Genomic DNA, 18,340 nt, shown 5'->3' with positions numbered 1-18,340 from the left:
GGGGGGAAGCTATTGTAATCCATAAGCTGTAATTTGGAAATTTATGTTCATTAAATAAAATAAAATATAAAAAAAGAAATTATGGCATATATACACTATGGAATACTACTCTGTGGTTAAAAAAATGGAATCCCATCTTTTGCAGCAAAATGAATGTAACTGCAAACCATTATACTTAGTGAAATGAGCCAGTCCCCAAAAGACAAACACCATGCATTTTCCCTGATCTGTTGTAACTAATAGAGTACCTAAAATGTAATGTACAGGCATGAAATTTATATGTTGAGATTCAATGATTGTTTGTAGTCATTGTCTGTAATGTTGAAGAATAGTGTTTTGTTTTTTTTACTCCTCATACTATATGTTGATCTCTTTATTTGGTGTCGGGTTAATCTTATAAGTATAATGTAAGCTGAAAATAGATCTTTGTAAAAATCAAGAATGAGAATATGAGAGAGAGGAGGAACAAGAGTGGGCACCTGGATGGAAGGAAGGATAGAGTGGGAAGAATCACTATGTTCCTAAATCTGTATATATGAAATGTATGAAATTTATATGCTTTAAATAAATTTAAAAAAAAAAACAAAAAAAGAATACAGGAAGACAAATTACCCAATTAAATAATGAAGAAATTATTGGAATGTATATTTCACTAAAGAAGTAATACAAATGGTTTTAACCACATGAATAAAATGCTCAAACCAATTAGTCATTGGGGAAATGCAACTGAAAACCATGATAAGATACTACCACATACCATCTGAAGTTACTTAATGGAAAGGAGTATATCTTTTTTAAAGATTTATTTTATTTATTTGAAAGAGTTACAGAGAAAGGTAGAGATAGAGAGGGGAGTCCTCCATCTGCTGGTTCACCCCCCAGATGGCCACAACAGCCGGAGCTGCACTGATCTGAAGCCAGGAACCAGGAGCTTCCTTCGGTGTAGGTGCAGGGGCCCAAGGACTTGGGCCATCCTCAACTGCTATCCTAGGCCACAGAAGAGAGCTAGCTTGGAAGAGGAGCAGCTGGGACTAGAACCAGTACCCACATGGGATACCGGTGCTTCAGGTCAGGGCTTTAACCTACTGTACCACAGTGCTGACCCCAGGAGTATATGATTTGAAAATAGTTGTAGGGTGTTATTGAGCAGTGATTTCAGAAATTATGGTTCTGTGGGCCAAACCATGCCTTGGTGTCACTCTGTGCTTAAAATTTCAATAAATTGCTAGCCATGTGTTTAGTGACACTATGTCAATGGCTGCCACAGTCACTTAACAGCACAAGATTACTGGTGACAAGATAGTTTTCTGGTTTTTTCCCCTTTAGAGAAAGAGCAAATTTGGACCATTTCCTTCCACAATCCAATTGGATAAACACCATGGGGTTCTTAAAGTTATTAATAGAGGGAGAATCCTGGAAGAGAGAATGGTATCATTAAATTACAGGATAGGGATGGTTACGATTTTATCTAATTGTCAAAAAACACAGTTTTATTTTATACTTACTAAATTTTTCTTTTTAAACTGTTCTCTCAACAGTGCTTTCCAATAAATTTAGTGTCTTGGCTCACCTTCCTCTCCTATTTACTTCCAAGATGCTATAAATATTATTGCCTCTTTTAAATTCTCTACTTATCTCCTAAGTTCATATATTTAACTTGATGTCTTTGCCTCCAATTTATTAAAGTAAAATTAGAAATGTTTATTTGAAACTTCTTTGAATTTCCATCATCTTCTAAACTATAAACTTAATGTCTAATCACTCTTCTATTTTTCTCAAAAACCATACTTTATTAGTCAAAAATATTTCCTAAGTAAATCTTTTTAACAAAAAGTTCCAAGATGGCAGAGTAGGGAGGGAGCTTACTGCTCTAGTCCAGGAGAAGACAGTTGAAAAAAAGTGGAGAGAAACAGTTTCAGGGAAGAGTTAGGGAGAAAATGGCAGAGGAAATGCTTTGCAAATTAGAGGGACATGGTGGACCTGTGTAGGGGGCATGGATGTCTACAACTCAGGACTCCAGCAGCCAAGAGCCTATGCACCAGCATTCTAAAGTGAGGTGAGACCAGACCACAGAAGCTTAATCCACTTCTGGAATAGCCTAGAGGGAACCTACTTGGAAGCCCTTGGGGGACAGTGTACCTGCCAAACTAGAGTAGAAAAAAAGGATGGACATGTTTCTCTCTCCCTGATCACTTCACAATGGCATCTTCTAACAATCCAATAGAATGTGTGCCATTTTGGACATACATAACAGCTGCACCAGCTTGTGTCTGCGCCCAGCAACCAGCTAAGTGGAGATTCCTGACTCTGGTGAGGGGAACTGATGGGGGCTGCATGTTTGTAACTGTGTGTGTGACAGGACTGTGAAAAAACTGAGGCTGTGCAGGACGATTCATGGTGTGCTTGGAACTATGGGCAGTCACTGTGGGAGACTATGCATTCAGGGCTTCCTAGTTACCTGGTGGGGGACATTGCTAGGAATTTCTGAGCTTACACTGAGGACTGCACAGATCCTTTGTGTGGGCCTTGGGGCAGAGCAGATGAATATTATATTATTCCTCTCCTTTGAGGAGAGGAACTAAGCTGAACAGAATAAACTTCCTTTCTGTTTCAAAAAAAAAATCCAGGAGATTTAGCACAGGAACTCAGCTGAATAGAATCAACTTCTCTTCTGTTTCCAAAAAAAAAAAAAAAAAAGAACCCAGGAGATTTAGCACAGAAAAACTGTGTGTGTCACCTTAGACACACCCTTTAATCTGGATAACTGAACAGAGCTCCCTGGCAACATCCATTACAAGCCTCTAGATATGCACTGAAAGCAGACACTCCACTTATCTACAGAGCCAGAGTGCAAAGCTGAAAGCCACCACAGTGAAAAAACAAAGAAACCAATGAGTATCTCCACAAATGCCAAATACCAAATGAACCAATTCAAGAAACAAGAATAAGGAAGATGCAATTATGACCCTGAAGGAACACATATTTCTTTTTTTTTTCCTTATATATTTTTTTAAACTTTTATTTAATGCATATAAATTTCCAAAGTACGACTTATGGATTACAATGGCTTCCCCCCCATACCGTCCCTCCCACCCACAACCCTCCCCTTTCCCACTCCCTCTCCCCTTCCATTCACATCAAGATTCATTTTCGATTATCTTAATAAGGAACACATATTTCAATACTAGATTGTGAAAATGATGAGATTGAAGAATTGCAAGAAATGGAATTCAAAAAACTGATTATAAGATTACTTAAAAGTAAGCAGAAGCAAATGCACAAACTAATGAAATCTGTATAGCACATGAAATGTAATTTTTCCCATGAAATTGAGATCTTGAAGAGAAATCAAAATGAAATGAAGAATTCAATAGAACAAATAAAAAATGCGGTGGAAAGCCTCAACAACAGCAGAAGAAAGAATATCTAGAAGATTTATCTAGAATATTTAGAAGACAAAGCACAGGAAATTATACAAACCAAAAAGAAGAGGAAATTAGAAAACTAAAAAACATTGTTGTGAATCTACAGGATACTATCAGACAACCCAACATTTGGGTTCTAGGAGTTCCTGAAGACATGGAAATAGAGAAAGGATAAGAAGGTCTTTTTAGTGAAATAATAAAAGAAAACTTCCTTTATTTGGAGAAAGAAAGGGACATGAAAGTACAGGAAACATACAGAACTCCTAATAGACTTGACTAGAAAAGATCTTCAACATGACACATTGTAATCAAACTCAACACAATTAAAAATAAAGAAAAGATTCAAAAATGTGCGTGAGAGAAACTCCAGATTACTTTCAGAGGACCTCCAATGAGACTCACAGAGGACTTCTCATCAGAAACCCTGCAGGCTAGAAGAGAATGGTGAAATATATTCCAACTCTTAAGAGAAAAATATTGTCAACCCAGAGTACTATACCCTGCAAAGTTCTCAGTTATAAATGGAGGTGAAACAAAGACCTTCCATAACAAATAGAAATTGAAAGAATTTGTCACCACCTATCCAACCCTACAAAAGATGCTTAAGGATGTGCTATACACTGAAACAGAAACATGGTCATCACTACAAAAGAAGGTAAATGAAGAAAATCTTTGAGTAAAAAAATAGAAATATTTTTTGCAAAAATGGTAGGGCAAAATCATTACTTATCAATAGTCACCTTGAATGTAAATGGTCTCAACTCTCCAGTAAAAGACACAGACTGGCTGAATGGCTTAAAAAACATCTTTGCTGCCTACAAAGATGCAAATAGACTGAAGGTGAAAGGATGGAAAAAGATATTCCATGTCAACAGAAAACAAAAAAGAGCTGGTGTAGCCATCTTAATATCAGACAAAACAGACTTTAACACAAAAATTCTTAGAAGAGATGGAGACGGGCACCATGTAATGATTAAGGGATCAATTCAACAGGAAGATGCAACTATTATAAATGTATATGCACATAATTACAGGGAACCTGATTATTTAAAAGAAATGTTAAAGGATTTAAAGGGAGACATAGACTCCAATACAATAGTATTGGGGGACTTCATATCCCACTTTCAGCAATAAACAGATCAACCAGATAGAAAATCAGCAAGGAAACAGCAGATTTAATTGATACCATAGACCAAATGGACCTAACAGATATCTACACAATTTTTCATCCTACAGTTGCAGAATATACATTCTTCTCTCCAGTGCATGGAACTTTCTTTAGGATTGACCACATGCTGGGCCATAAAACAAGTCTCAGCAATTCCAAAAAAATTGAAATCATACCATGCATCTTCTAGGACCACAATGGCTTGAAGCTGGAAATCAGCAACTCAGGAATTTCTAGAACATATGGAAACACATGGATACTGCATAAAATACTCCTGAATGAACAGTGGGTCATTGAAGAATTCAAAAGAGAAATAAAAAATTTCTGGAAGCAAATGAAGATGACAGCACAACATATCAAAACTTATGGGGGAGCGGTGCTGCGGCTCACTAGACTAATCCTCTGCCTAGCGGCGCCGGCACACCGGGTTCTAGTCCCGGTCGGGGTGCTGGATTCTGTCCCGGTTGCCCCTCTTCCAAACCAGCTCTCTGCTGTGGCCAGGGAGTGCAGTGGAGGATGGCCCAAGTGCTTGGGCCCTGCACCCCATGGGAAACCAGGAGAAGTACCTGGCTCCTGCCATCGGATCAGCGCGGTGCGCTGGCTGCAGAGCGCTGGCCACGGTGGCCATTGGAGGGTGAACCAACGGCAAAGGAAAATCTTTCTCTCTGTCTCTCTCTCACTGTCCACTCTGCCTGTCAAAAAACAAAAACAAAACAAAACAAAAAACAAAAAAACAAAAAAACTTATGGGATACAGCAAAAGCAGTGTGAAGAGGAAAGTTTGAAAGGCACCAAATAAACGAACTATCAATGCATCTCAAGGATCTCGAAAACAACAGCACACCAAACCCAAAACTAGTAGGAGAAAAGAATAATTACAATTAGAGAAGAAATCAACAAAATTGAATCAGAAAAATACAAAATATCAGTAAAATAAAGTTGGTTTTTTGAAAAAATAAACAACATTTACACACCATTGGCCCAACAAACCAAAAAATGGAGAGAGAATACTCAAATGAATAAAATTAGAATGAAAAGGAAATGTAACAACAGACACCATAGAAATCAAAAGGATCATCAGAAATTATTACAAAGTTCTGTATGCCAACGAACTGAAAACCTGAACGAAAATGATAAATTCCACCTAAATTGAGCCTTGGAGACATAGAAAACCTAAACAGACCTATACCTAAGATGGAAATTGAATCAATAGTAAAGGCCCTTCCAATAAAGAAAAGTCTAAGACCAGATGGTTTCACTGCTGAATTCTACCAGACATTTAAAGAAGAACTAACTCAAATTCTTCTCAAAATTTTCAAAACAATTGAAAGGGAGGAAATCCTCTCAAATTCTTTTTATGAAGCGAGCATCACCTTAATTACTAAGCCTAAGAAAGATGCAACAGAGAAAGAGAACTACAGACCAATTTCCCTGATGAACATAGATGCAAAATCCTCAACAAAATTCTTGCCAATTTAATCCAAAAACACATCAGAAAGATCATCCATCCAGACCAAGTGGGATTTATACCTGGTGTACAGGGATGGCTCAACATTCACAAATCAATCAATGTGATACACAACATTAACAAACTGAAGAAAAATCCATATGATAATCTCAATAGATGCAGAGAAAGCATTTGATAAAATATAACACCCTTTCATGATGAAAACTCTAAGCAAATTGGGTATAGAAGGAATGTTTCTCAACACAATCAGGCAATTTATGACAAACTCACAGCCAGCATCATATTGAATGTGGAAAAGTTGGAAGGATTCCCACTGAAATCCAGTACCAGACAAGGATTCCCTCTCTCACAATTGCTATTCAATATAGTCCTGGAAGTTTTAGCCAGAGACTATTAGGCAAGAAAAACACATCAATGGAATACAATTTGGGAAGGAGGAAGTTAAACTATCCTTATTTGCAGATCACATGATTCTATATGTAGGGGATCGAAAAGACTCCACTAGGAGACTATTGGAACTCATAGAACAGTTTGGTAAAGTATTGGGGTAAAAATTCAATACACGCAAATCAACAGCCTTTGTGTACACAGACAATGCCAAGGCTGAGATTGAGCTTCTAAGATCAATCCCTGGGGCCGGTACCATGGCTCACTTGGTTAATCCTCCACCTGTGGCGCCAGCATCCGATATGGGTGCTGGGTTCTAGTCCCGGTTGCTCCTCTTCCAGTCCAGCTCTCTGTTGTGGCCCAGGAGGGCAGTGAAGGATGGCCCTAGTGCTTGGGCCCCTACACCCACATGGGAGACCAGGAAGAAGCACCTGACTCCTGGCTTCAGATCGGCACAGCGCCGGCCGTGGTGGCCATTTGGGGAGTGAATCATTGGAAGGTAGACCTTTCTCTCTCTCGCTCTCTCTCACTGTCTATAACTCTACCTGTCAAATAAAAAAAAAATCAATCCCAATCACAATAGCTACAGAAAACCCAAACACCATGGAATAAATATAACCAAGAATGTCAAAGATCTCTATGCTGAAAATTACAAAATATTAAAGAAAGAAATAGAACAAGATACAAAAAAATGGAAACATCCTCCATGTTCATGGATTGGAAGAATCAATATCATTAAAATGTCCATTCAAACAAAAGCAATTTACAGATTCACTGCAATACACACCAAAATACCAAAGACATTCTTCTCAGATCTAGAAAAAAACAATGCTGAAATTCATATGGAGGCACTGGAAACTTTGAATAGGTAAAGCAATCTTATACAACAAAAACAAAGCTTGAGGCATCACAATATCAGATTTCAGGACATACGACAGGGAATTTGTAATCAAAACAGCCTGGTACTGGTACAAACAGATGGATAGACCAATGGAAGAGAATAGAAATGCCAGAAATCAATCCAAGCATCTATAACCAACTTATATTTGATGAAGGAGCTAAAACCAATTCCTGGAGCAAGGACAGTCTTTTCAACAAATGGAGCTGGGAAAACTGGATTTCCACACACAGAAGCATGAAGCAAGACCCCTACCTTACACCTTACACAAAAATCCTCTCAACATGAGTTAAAGATATAAATCTACAACTTGAGACCATCACATTTTTAGAGAATACTGGGGAAACCCTGTAACACTTTGGCACAGGCCAAGAATTCCTGGAAAAGACCTCAGAGGCACAGGCAATAAAAGCCAAAATTGACAAATGGGTTTACACCAAATTGAGAAGTTTCTATATGGTGAAATAAACACTCAGGAGAGTGAAGAGGCAACTGACAGAATGGGAGAAATTATTTGCAAACTATGCAACTGATAATGGATTAATAACCAGAATATATAGAGATAAAGAAACTCCACAAAAACAACCAAAAAACACCGTTAAATAATGGGTAAAGGACTTAAACAGATATTTTCCTTTTTTTTTAAAGATTTATTTTATTTATTTGAAAGAGTTATAGAGATAGGTAGAGATAGAGCGAGAGGTCTTCCATCTGCTGGTTCACTCCCCAGAGGGCCACAATGGCTGGAACTGCGCCGATGCGAAGCCAGCAGCCAGGAGCTTCTTCCAGGTCTCCCACGTGAGTGCAGGGGCCCAAGGACTTGAACCATTTTCCACTGCTTTCCCAGGCCATAGCACAGAGCTGGATTGGAAGAGGAGCAGCGAGGACTAGAACCGGCGCCCATATGGGATGCCGGTGCTTCAGGCCAGGGCTTTAACCCACAGCGCCAGCCCCATTAAACACACATATTTCAAAAGAGGAAATCTAAATGGCCAACAGACTCATGAAGAAATATTCAGGGTCACTAACTGTCAGGGAAATGCAAATCAAAATGACAAATGGAGTTTCACCTCACCCCAGTTAGAATGGCTTTCATACAGAAATCAACAAACAACAAATGGTGGTGAGGATGTGGGGAAAAAAAGTACCCTAATCCACTCTTGGTAGGAATGTATACTGGTAAAGCCACTATGGAAGACAGTATGGAGATACCTCAGAAATCTGAATGTAGACCTAACACATGACCCAACCATCCCACTCCTGGGAATTTACCTAAGGGAAATGAAATCAGCACATGAAAGTTATCTATACCTCCATGTTTATTGGAGCTCAATTCCCAGTAGCTAAGACATGGAATCAACCTATATGCCCATTAACTGGAGACTGGAAAAAGAAATTATGGGATATGTACACTATGGAATACTACATGGTAGTAAAAAAATGAAATTTGGTCATTTGCAACAAAATGGGTGAATCTGGAAAACATACTTAGTGAAATAAGAACCACATGTTCTCCCTGATCTGTGAGAATCAGTAGAGCACCTAAAACGAAATATGTAGAAGTGAAAGTTACACTTCAAGAAGGGATGACTTGAGCTGCCCTTGTCTTGACTGTCTAGGAAAAGTTTCAGTATTGTTTTTTCATTTTTTTCCTTTATACTATTTATTGAACTCTTTACTTAACAGAGTTAATCATATGTGTACAAAGTCAATTAAGGATGGATCTCAGTAAAAGTAAAAGTGGAAATAAGAGAGGGAGGAGAAAGTCTCTAACTGTAAAGCTGAATAGTCTGCATACATTCCTACGGACTTCTAAGGGTACAGTTTAAATTTTTAAATTTTTTTTTTTAAATTTTTTTTTTTTTTTTGACAGGCAGAGTGGACAGTGAGAGAGAGAGACAGAGAGAAAGGTCTTCCTTTTGCCGTTGGTTCACCCTCCAATGGCCGCCGCGGCCGGCGCGCTGCGGCCGGCGCACCGCGCTGATCCGATGGCAGGAGCCAGGAGCCAGGTGCTTTTCCTGGTCTCCCATGGGGTGCAGGGCCCAAGCACCTGGGCCATCCTCCACTGCACTCCCTGGCCACAGCAGAGGGCTGGCCTGGAAGAGGGGCAACCGGGACAGAATCCGGCGCCCCGACCGGGACTAGAACCCGGTGTGCCGGCGCCGCTAGGCGGAGGATTAGCCTAGTGAGCCGCGGCGCCGGCTAAGGGTACAGTTTAAAAGCTTGTCATGGGACTCCAAATCCCATTGAGCTTGGTGTTAAAAAATGGCATCTTATCTGTTAAAGTGATTAAATTAAGTATTAGAGTGAACATATAGATAGGATTAAGTGTTAATGTGATCTTATAAGTAAGATCAAGCATCTGGTACTAATAATAGATAGAATGAAAAAGGAGAGAATGTTTTTACATGGGAAGCAGTCCACACAGCAGACTCATAGAATGATAGTTGCTTTAAGTAACACTCTTGACTCAAAATCAGCCCTTGTGTCTTCCTGGTCTGGCTCAAAAGCCCGTGAGAGCATTTCAGGCATGGAAAGCCAAGACACTGTGGCAAAATATGTTCTACGTGAAAGATGTCTGTGAGTGCGACCCCAGTGGAAAGAAATGGCTGTCAAAGAATGATGTACTTTTCTTTAAAGGGAGGAGAAAACTTCCACTTTTCTTATGGCCTTTTCTAAATACTTATGGAGTTTGTGGACTCAAAAGGCATCCATAGCCTGAAGTTTCTGTTCAAGGGTCTTTCATTTGTTATCTGAAGATCCCTGGAAGTTCCTGAGACAATAAGGAGAAAAATTAGTTTCCTAATAACACAAAGATAGCATTTGCCTTTTGCACTGTGTTGTGATTTGTGTTGAGGACATAAAATTCGTGGACACAGGCAGTCATTAAAAGAAAACTTTTAAGATTTCAAGGTAAAGAGATCTGATGGCCTTAGTGAAGACTGAGCACTAACTGACCTTAGTCCTAGCTCTGCCCCAACCAATGTATTGGCTAAGTAAATTCTAAGCTTCCTTTTCTTCCCTCTGTAAGATGAGTGATTTAGTGATTTAGTGAACTCTGGGGTCTCTTCCTGTTCTCATATCTATAAAATATGAGAACCTATAAGATGAAATCTATCCTATTTATACTTAGCTAAGTGAGGGTGATGGAATGTCTCCAGAAATTGCTCCAAGCAATTGAGATAATTAGGTTTAGAGAGGACAGGATGCTTATCTCAGTTCTAGTATATTTGCATGCACCAGAATCACAATTTTATTATTTGCTTATTAAATACTTTTTCATTCATTGGTTTGTCATCATTAATAAATCAAATATGTTTTGTGTCCTTATGCTGGGCCAGTATTGTCTGGAGTGGTGTAAAAGAAAAAGTCGAATGAGACAGATTCTTCCCTCGCATTGCCAGGCACTCATTTGACATTATCTACCCATGAATACACTTGGTTTGCTAGGCAAAGATGCCAAGTGCATTCAGTCTCAACTCGCAATATTTCAACATTGAGGCTTTGTTAAGCTGCCCAGGAAATCTGTGATCAGTGCTCACACACATTCAATCTCAGCGTCTTAGCACTATTTGCACATTTCAGCCTCCATGAACAAGCTCCAGCTATTCTGCAAGCTTTTGTTCTGTAATACCTTGGGCAAACATAAGCTGTGTTGTCCTCTTGTCTGTATTCAGTGTCCTCTGTAATTGAAAGAATGAAATTCTAGTTTGTCTCTTCCCCGTGAAGCAGCTAATAAGGGAACAGTTCAGTCTTCTGACATTCGTACCTCGGGTAGTTACAAAATCTTGGGATTCAATGCTTTGTAGATTTTCTTGCTTGGTTAACAGCAGAATACCTCATTTTCCAGAGGCCACAGGATGATATCATAGGCTGTGAGAATCAAGTAATCAGAGTTCCTGGGGCCAGCGCCATGGTGAGGTAGGTTAATCTGCCTGTGGCACCGGCATCCCATATGGGCGCCAGTTATAGTCCTGGCTGCTCCACTTCCAATCCAGCTCTCTGCTATGGCCTGGGAAAGCAGTAGAAGCCCAAGGCCTTGGGCCTCTGCACCCACGTGGGAGACCGGGAAGAAGCTCCTGGCTCCTGGCTTCGGATTGGCTCAGCTCCAGCTGTTGCAGCCCTTTGGGGAGTGAACCAACGAAGGAAGACCTTTCTCTCTGTCTCTCCCTCTCACTGTCTGTAACTTTACATCTCAAATAAAATAAATAAAATCTTAAAAAAAAGTAATAAGAGTCCTTAGTTCCATAATCAAAGACTCTTGGACCCAAAAGGACTTCAGAAGCAAAGTAAACAGCACACATAAATTAAATCACAACATGTATGTAAAAGGAGAAAAACACAAACTAACCGGCGATTTAGCAGTCAAGAGTATCACGCATTCTTTATTATGTCTGCCAAGCTGCAGATGCCACGCCAGGCCTGTTCCAGGTCTGAGATGGGTTGAGAGCAGGATAAAGAAAGGATTCTGGAAAATCATTTGGTTTGATTTGCAGCTGAAGATAATGAGGCCCAGAGAGTTTTCCTGATACTGCCCAGAAAACAGAACTACCCATCTGCCCTCAATAAGAGCCAACAGGCTCTTATTGACCTGGTTGGTGTTGGACTCCCAGAACCCTGCTGCAGCCTCTTACCTGTTTCTTGTTCCCTTCTGCTGTGGCTCCTGAGTCATCTTTTCCTCCAGGTTTGCCTCTGCCTCCCTCCCTCTCACCCTGCTCCATTTGGATCCTTCCGTTGTGACTTCTGGTTTTCTCCACTCTTCTTTCTAAAGACATTTTTATATCCTTGTATTAAAAGTCAGTATTCTATTTTGAAGCTTTTCTATTTTATAAGTGAGTATGTGGAATATTTTACATTTATCTCTGTTAAAAAGAGTACATTAACTAAATTGCTGTGTGACCTTACATTTACTCTGTGATTAGAATGTGACTGAAATTTAGAACATGAAGCCCAAAGGAACTTCCTTTTCTTTCTGCTCTATTCTCTTCCTTTCAATCCCTCTTTTCCCGCCCTCCCTCCCTCCCTTCCTCCCTCTCTTACTTCTTCCCTTCCCATTTGGATAAGACTCTCTTGTATATACAAATCTCAAATGACAGTGACACACAGTGTTCACTATTTCCTTAGTCACATATAGGTTGACAATCTAAAAATAACACAAGGGCATAGTAACCCCTGACAACCAACTTGTGTATTCTCTGGGTAAGCCTTTTTTTGAGACGCTGAATATTGCCTCACTCTCTCAAGAACACAAACACTGTGGAATTCATTCTTCACGGCGCAAGGAAAGAGATACAAGGGAGTGGTGACAGTCTAGGTAGGAGGGGAGGTGATTTTTTTTTTTTTGAAAGATTGAGAAACCCAGGAAGCTGATCAGTCCTGAGCCTCCAAAAATGTTCTCTGCCCAGGCTCTGTGACCATCAGAGGAGTGGCTGTGGGAAGAGCAGAGGGGCTAGTTTTGGCAGTGTGGACATTCCATTTCATTACAGCTCCCATTTTTTTTTATCTTTTATTTAATGAATATAAATTTCCAAAGTATGACTCATGGGTTACAATGGCTTCCCCCCCCCATACCGTCCCTCCCACCCACAACCCTCCCCTTTCCCACTCCCTCTCCCCTTCCATTCACATCAAGATTCATTTTCGATTATCTTAATACACAGAAGATCAACAGCTCCCATCTTGCACAGTGTCAGCTAAGGTGTGAGTTTAGACTGAAGTTCTGACAGAGGCTGTGAGACCCACAGTGTGTCCTAGGATAAAGTGTTTTCTTCACGCAGCAGAGCTCAAGGAGCTGTGGAAGAAAGCATTCCATTTCCAGTAGAGTTCATGAAGATGTTGTCTTGAAGATACAAATTAGAGGTGGAAACTATCAGATGTTTTTAAGGCTGAGGCCCAAGAAAAGGAACAACATCACTACCACTTTTTAAATTAATAGGTGTTTTAGATTCACAGAAAAATTGAATAGAAAATATAGAAGCTTCCCTTATACCCGATCTTCTCTCTACCATGGTTTTATCTACTCATAGCTTGTGGTACATTTGTTACATTGAACCAATCAACATTGATATATAATCACTAGCTAAAGCTAAGGTGTACATTAAGGCTTACTCTGTGTTATACATTTCTGTGGGCTTTAACAAATGCATAATGTCAAGTATCCACCACTACAGTGCCTTGCAGAAGTTTCCCTGCCCTAAATATCCCATGTGCTCCGTGTGTTTATCTTCTCCCAGTCAAATTCTGGCAACTGCCGACTATTTTATTCTCTTTATATAAAAAGGAATTAACTATTGATAAATGCAACAACTAGGATGACTCTCCAGAGAATTATGCTGAGTGAAAAAATGCCACTCCCAAAAGATTACATGTATTGTACAATCTCAGTTATTTGACATTTTGAAATTAAAAAATAAAAAATAGAGAAAAGATTAGTAGATGTCCAAGTTCAAGGATGAAGCTAAAGTGGAGTGGTTGTGGCAATCAAAGGGTAACATCAAGAATCTTTTCAGAGATGGAGATATTTTGTGTCTTGGCTTCATTAATGCCAGTATTCTGATTGTGACATTGTCCAACATTTTGGTAAGATGCTGCCATTTAGAGAAACTAGCTAAAAGGTATGCAGGATCTCTGTATTATTTCTTATAACTTATTGAGCAAATCTTCAATTGTCTAAAAATAAAAAGTTAAAATAACACTTTATTATTGACATAATTTATATATAGTGAAATGTTAAATCTTAACACATAAACTCATGTAACTCAGACTCCTATCAAAAAGTGAAAATGAATCTTGATGTGAATGGAAGGGGAGAGGGAGTGGGAAAGGGGAGGGTTGTGGGTAGGAGGGAAGTTATGGGAGGGGGAGGAAGCCATTGTAATCCATAAGCTGTACTTTAGAAATTTATATTCTTTAAATAAAAGTTAAAAAAAAGTGAAATAGTTCTATTGTTCCAGAAAGCTTCTTTATGTCCCTTTCCAATCAACTCTTCCCCCAAGATAACACCAACTGATCTGATCTTTGTTATCATATATTAATTTTGCTAGAAATTTGGACTTTTTGTGTCTGGCTTCCTCTATCTCAACATAATGCTTTTGAGAGTCATCTGTGTTGCATGTGAGTCTGTGGTTTCTGCATTTTCGATGCTTAGTAGTGTTTCATTGGATGAATACAACAGTTTTTTTTTTAAATGATTTTCTCTTTTTGATAGACAGTGTTTTGTTTCTGCTTTTAAAGCTAGTATCAACATTCTTCTATAAGGAAGGCTTATTGTAGATATTTTATTTGCTTTGGGAGAATTCTTTAGAGGAATTGCCAGATTACGGAATAAAGAAATATTTAACTTTTAAAGAATCTAACAGTTTTCCAAGGTAGGTGGGTAATGTAGGAGAGTTCCTGTTGTACTATATCCTGGTCAACATTTGATCAATTCTTCTTATCAATCCTTCTTATTTACTCACCCAAATGGGTGTGATGTGGCATGTCTCTGTGTTTTTAATTCACACTTGTCTGATGACTGATGATGTTGAACATGTTGTTATGTGCTTTTGGCTGTTCATAATCTTCAGGGAAGTGCTTGTACAAATATTTTATCCACTATTTCTCTTTAACTTTTTGAGCTATAGTTATTTGTGTGTTCTGCACACATATATTTTTAATAGTCTGCATTGTGAATATTTTCTCCTAGCTTATGGCTTATTTCATTTCTTTATAATGTCTATTAATGAGTTTTATAGGATATTTTTAAAAGGCCAGTTCTTTCTCAGTGTATGTTTTAAGTAGTAGATCCCTCTTGACTTACCTGAGAAAAATTTTCCAAGAGTGTATTCTAAAGTAATGAGGTCTCTGCAAGACTTGAGGCATCCACCCTGCTGATACTTAGAGCTATTCATTGTAGCTCAAAGGCTCTCTCTATTCCTCCTGGAAAATCAAACAGTTTAATTGTTGATTATTTTCCTTTGGTCTGTGCCTCTCACACTTTTTTTTTTTGCCTATCTAGAACTTTGTCAAGCGATGGATTGACCAAATGGAAAGTGCTCTAGGTATTGTTGCAGAAACTTTTGATTTTTACATGATGGAACAATTGATAGAATTGATTTATGTATGGGAAAGTAAAAGCTGCAGTGTTCCATTGAAAAAGCCTTGTCTCTTTGATACTGTTCTGTTAGTAAACCGTGAAACTTTTCCACAAATAGGGGTTGGTTGTGGGGATCACATTGAAAGAGGGAAGCCTGAGAAAGGAGAATTTTTCAAGAAACAACAAAATGTGCTTGCTGGCATATCATTCTTACTTTATGTTACTAATAGTGTGTGATTCCAGCCTATGCTTGCTGTCAGCGAGGGAGCTTTCTGTATTTCCTTTTCTTTAAAAAGTTATTTAGTTATTTATTTTAAAGGGGAGAGAGAGAGAGAGAGAGAGAGAGAGAGAGAGAAACAAGAGAGATTTTCTGTTTGTTGGCTTATTCCCAAAGCTGCAACAGCCAGGGCTGGATCAAGCTGAAGCTGGGAGTCAGGGACTCCTTCCAGGTCTCACAAATGTGTGGCAGTGACTCAGGTACATGAGCCATCACTTGTTGCCTCCTATGGTGTTTGTTAGCAGGACACTGGACTGGAAGCAGAGTCAGTACTCCATCCCAAGCATCCTGACATGGGATGCAGGCATCCCAAGAGGCTGCTTAACTCATTACAGAACAGCACCCACCCCTTTTGTGTTTTTGGTCAGTCCTTTCTTCAACTTTCCAGATTGTTACTCTATACTTTTGTTTCTTGCCTCATCCCAAGCTGAAATGCATCTTCCTACAACCCCTACTTCCATCAATAAGAGGGTGATTGGTTTAGCTTAGCAGATAGTTTTTGAGTGATAACTAAATGTCAGGTATTTAACAAAAAACATGATCCTCTCATATATGTAAATTAATTTACATATGTGGCCACCCATCTCTACTTTTGGGTTTGGGAAAGGTTCTCTCACTCTGTGTCCAGTTGATTCTTCTGCTTGCTGTGTCTTGACCCCTTACATATCGTCGAGTGGCTTTTCCCATGAAATGTCCCCTTTATTTCCTATAACAGTGGCTCCTGTGGTTCATTTGTTGCTTTCTCAGCGTACACAGATTTTCTACCCAGCTTAACACTGAACTGCCTAAGGATCTTTCTTTATACTGTGGCTAGCTCAAATAAATGTCAGCAAATATAAATACAAATGTTTACTATATCTCTCAAGAAAATTGCCAAGAAGGTGAACATTTGCCAGAAAAAATTCAGAATCAACAGTTAAATTTTAATTTCAGATAAACTGTGGATACCTTTATAGAATAAGTGTATCTCAGACATATATACTGGTTTTAATTTTTATTTAACCCGTGTTTTTATTTGTTAAATTTGACAATTCTACAAAGTGGCATTTATAATGCAAATATAACTCCCCCAAATCATCCTTCTCCACCCTTCCTACACATACAGGTGCTCCCAATGTCTTCTTCATCTCCCAAGAACAGCTAACATCATCTATAGAGGTTGCTGTTTGTCCAATTATGTTTTTTAATCCCACTGGAATTTCCCAATTCCAGAAAACATTTTTTACTTCTTCCTTTTGTGCCGACACCCACCCTGTTCCTGTCATTTCTATTGAAACCAAAGAAGGAGTCTTGAATCAACATCTCTAGGGACTGCTTTCCTATGGGAGGGCAGAGGAGTGATTGAGGTTGGGAGTACAATCCATCCATGGTTTTTCTCTGCCAGGATAGGGTAATTTGCACTTAAAGAAATTCAGCTCCGCCTATTCTAGCATAGTCTTATGTCACAACTCAATCTTTCTGCTAAACTTTCAGAAGGTTATGTTCTTATTTCACATGTTCTACAGCACATTACCATTATAGCACATCACTAAAGTGATTCTACTAATATCACTTATGCCCCTTGATTCCTCCATGTTCTTTCTTAAAATTTTCTTTCTTTAACTTTTTTTTTTTTTGACAGGCAGAGTGGACAGTGAGAGAGAGAGACAGAGAGAGAAAGATCTTCCTTTGCCGTTGGTTCACCCTCCAATGGCCGCCGCTGCAGCCGGCGCACCGCGCTGATCCGATGGCAGGAGCCAGGATCCAGGTGCTTTTCCTGGTCTCCCATGGGGTGCAGGGCCCAAGCACCTGGGCCATCCTCCACTGCACTCCCTGGCCATAGCAGAGAGCTGGCCTGGAAGAGGGGCAACCGGGACAGAATCCGGCGCCCCAACCGGGACTAGAACCCGGTGTGCCGGCGCCGCAAGGTGGAGGATTAGCCTATTGAGCCACGGCTCCGGCTCTCTTTCTTTAACTTTTGAGGAGGACCAACTCTTACAGGTGGTACAGGGAATGTGCTTCCTGAGAGAAGAGGGATGTTGGGATAGAATTTCGGAATCCACTCTGCTCTCCAGGCATGCTCACTGTCCTAAATGATGAGGACCCTAATAAGTAATCTTTTTCACCTACCCTGTGTTCTGCAAAAAAACAGATAAAGTAAAAGAATTTAGATGGAGGTACACAAAATATATATTCCAGGTAAAGATAGGTTGAAGGATGGCTATTAGGCAGGAGCTTTTTGAATCTGGTCCTCAGAACTATACAGATAGCAACTTGGTCCTAGGGATAACTGGAATCTCAACATGGTCTTACCCTGGGAATGCATAGGGTAGGAGGGACAGATGAGCAAGTAAGTGCATTTCCTTTGGACATGTGACTTCCACAAAAGAAAACTGGAAAACATCTTTTTCTGAAACCCACTGATAGATCATACCATGAGTTCAGTGTATTAACCACTTCTTGTGGGTTGCTTCAACCCTATCATTGTAATCACTGTGCTTCTTAATCCTGCTGCTATTGAGAGTACTAGTTCTTTATAGGCTTTAAATAACTTCATGTGTTGCAACCTCACATCACTGCACCTCATATTATGCTTTGTGCACTGGGATTTTCTGATGCTTGGTGTGGGATGTGCATGCTAGACACACACAGTGCAACCCATGTT

The sequence above is a fragment of the Oryctolagus cuniculus genome, chromosome 10 (assembly GCF_051225735.1).
Source record: "Oryctolagus cuniculus isolate XC-2025 breed Fujian yellow rabbit chromosome 10, ASM5122573v1, whole genome shotgun sequence".
Lineage (NCBI taxonomy): Eukaryota > Metazoa > Chordata > Mammalia > Lagomorpha > Leporidae > Oryctolagus > Oryctolagus cuniculus.
This window is presented reverse-complemented; position numbering follows the sequence as displayed.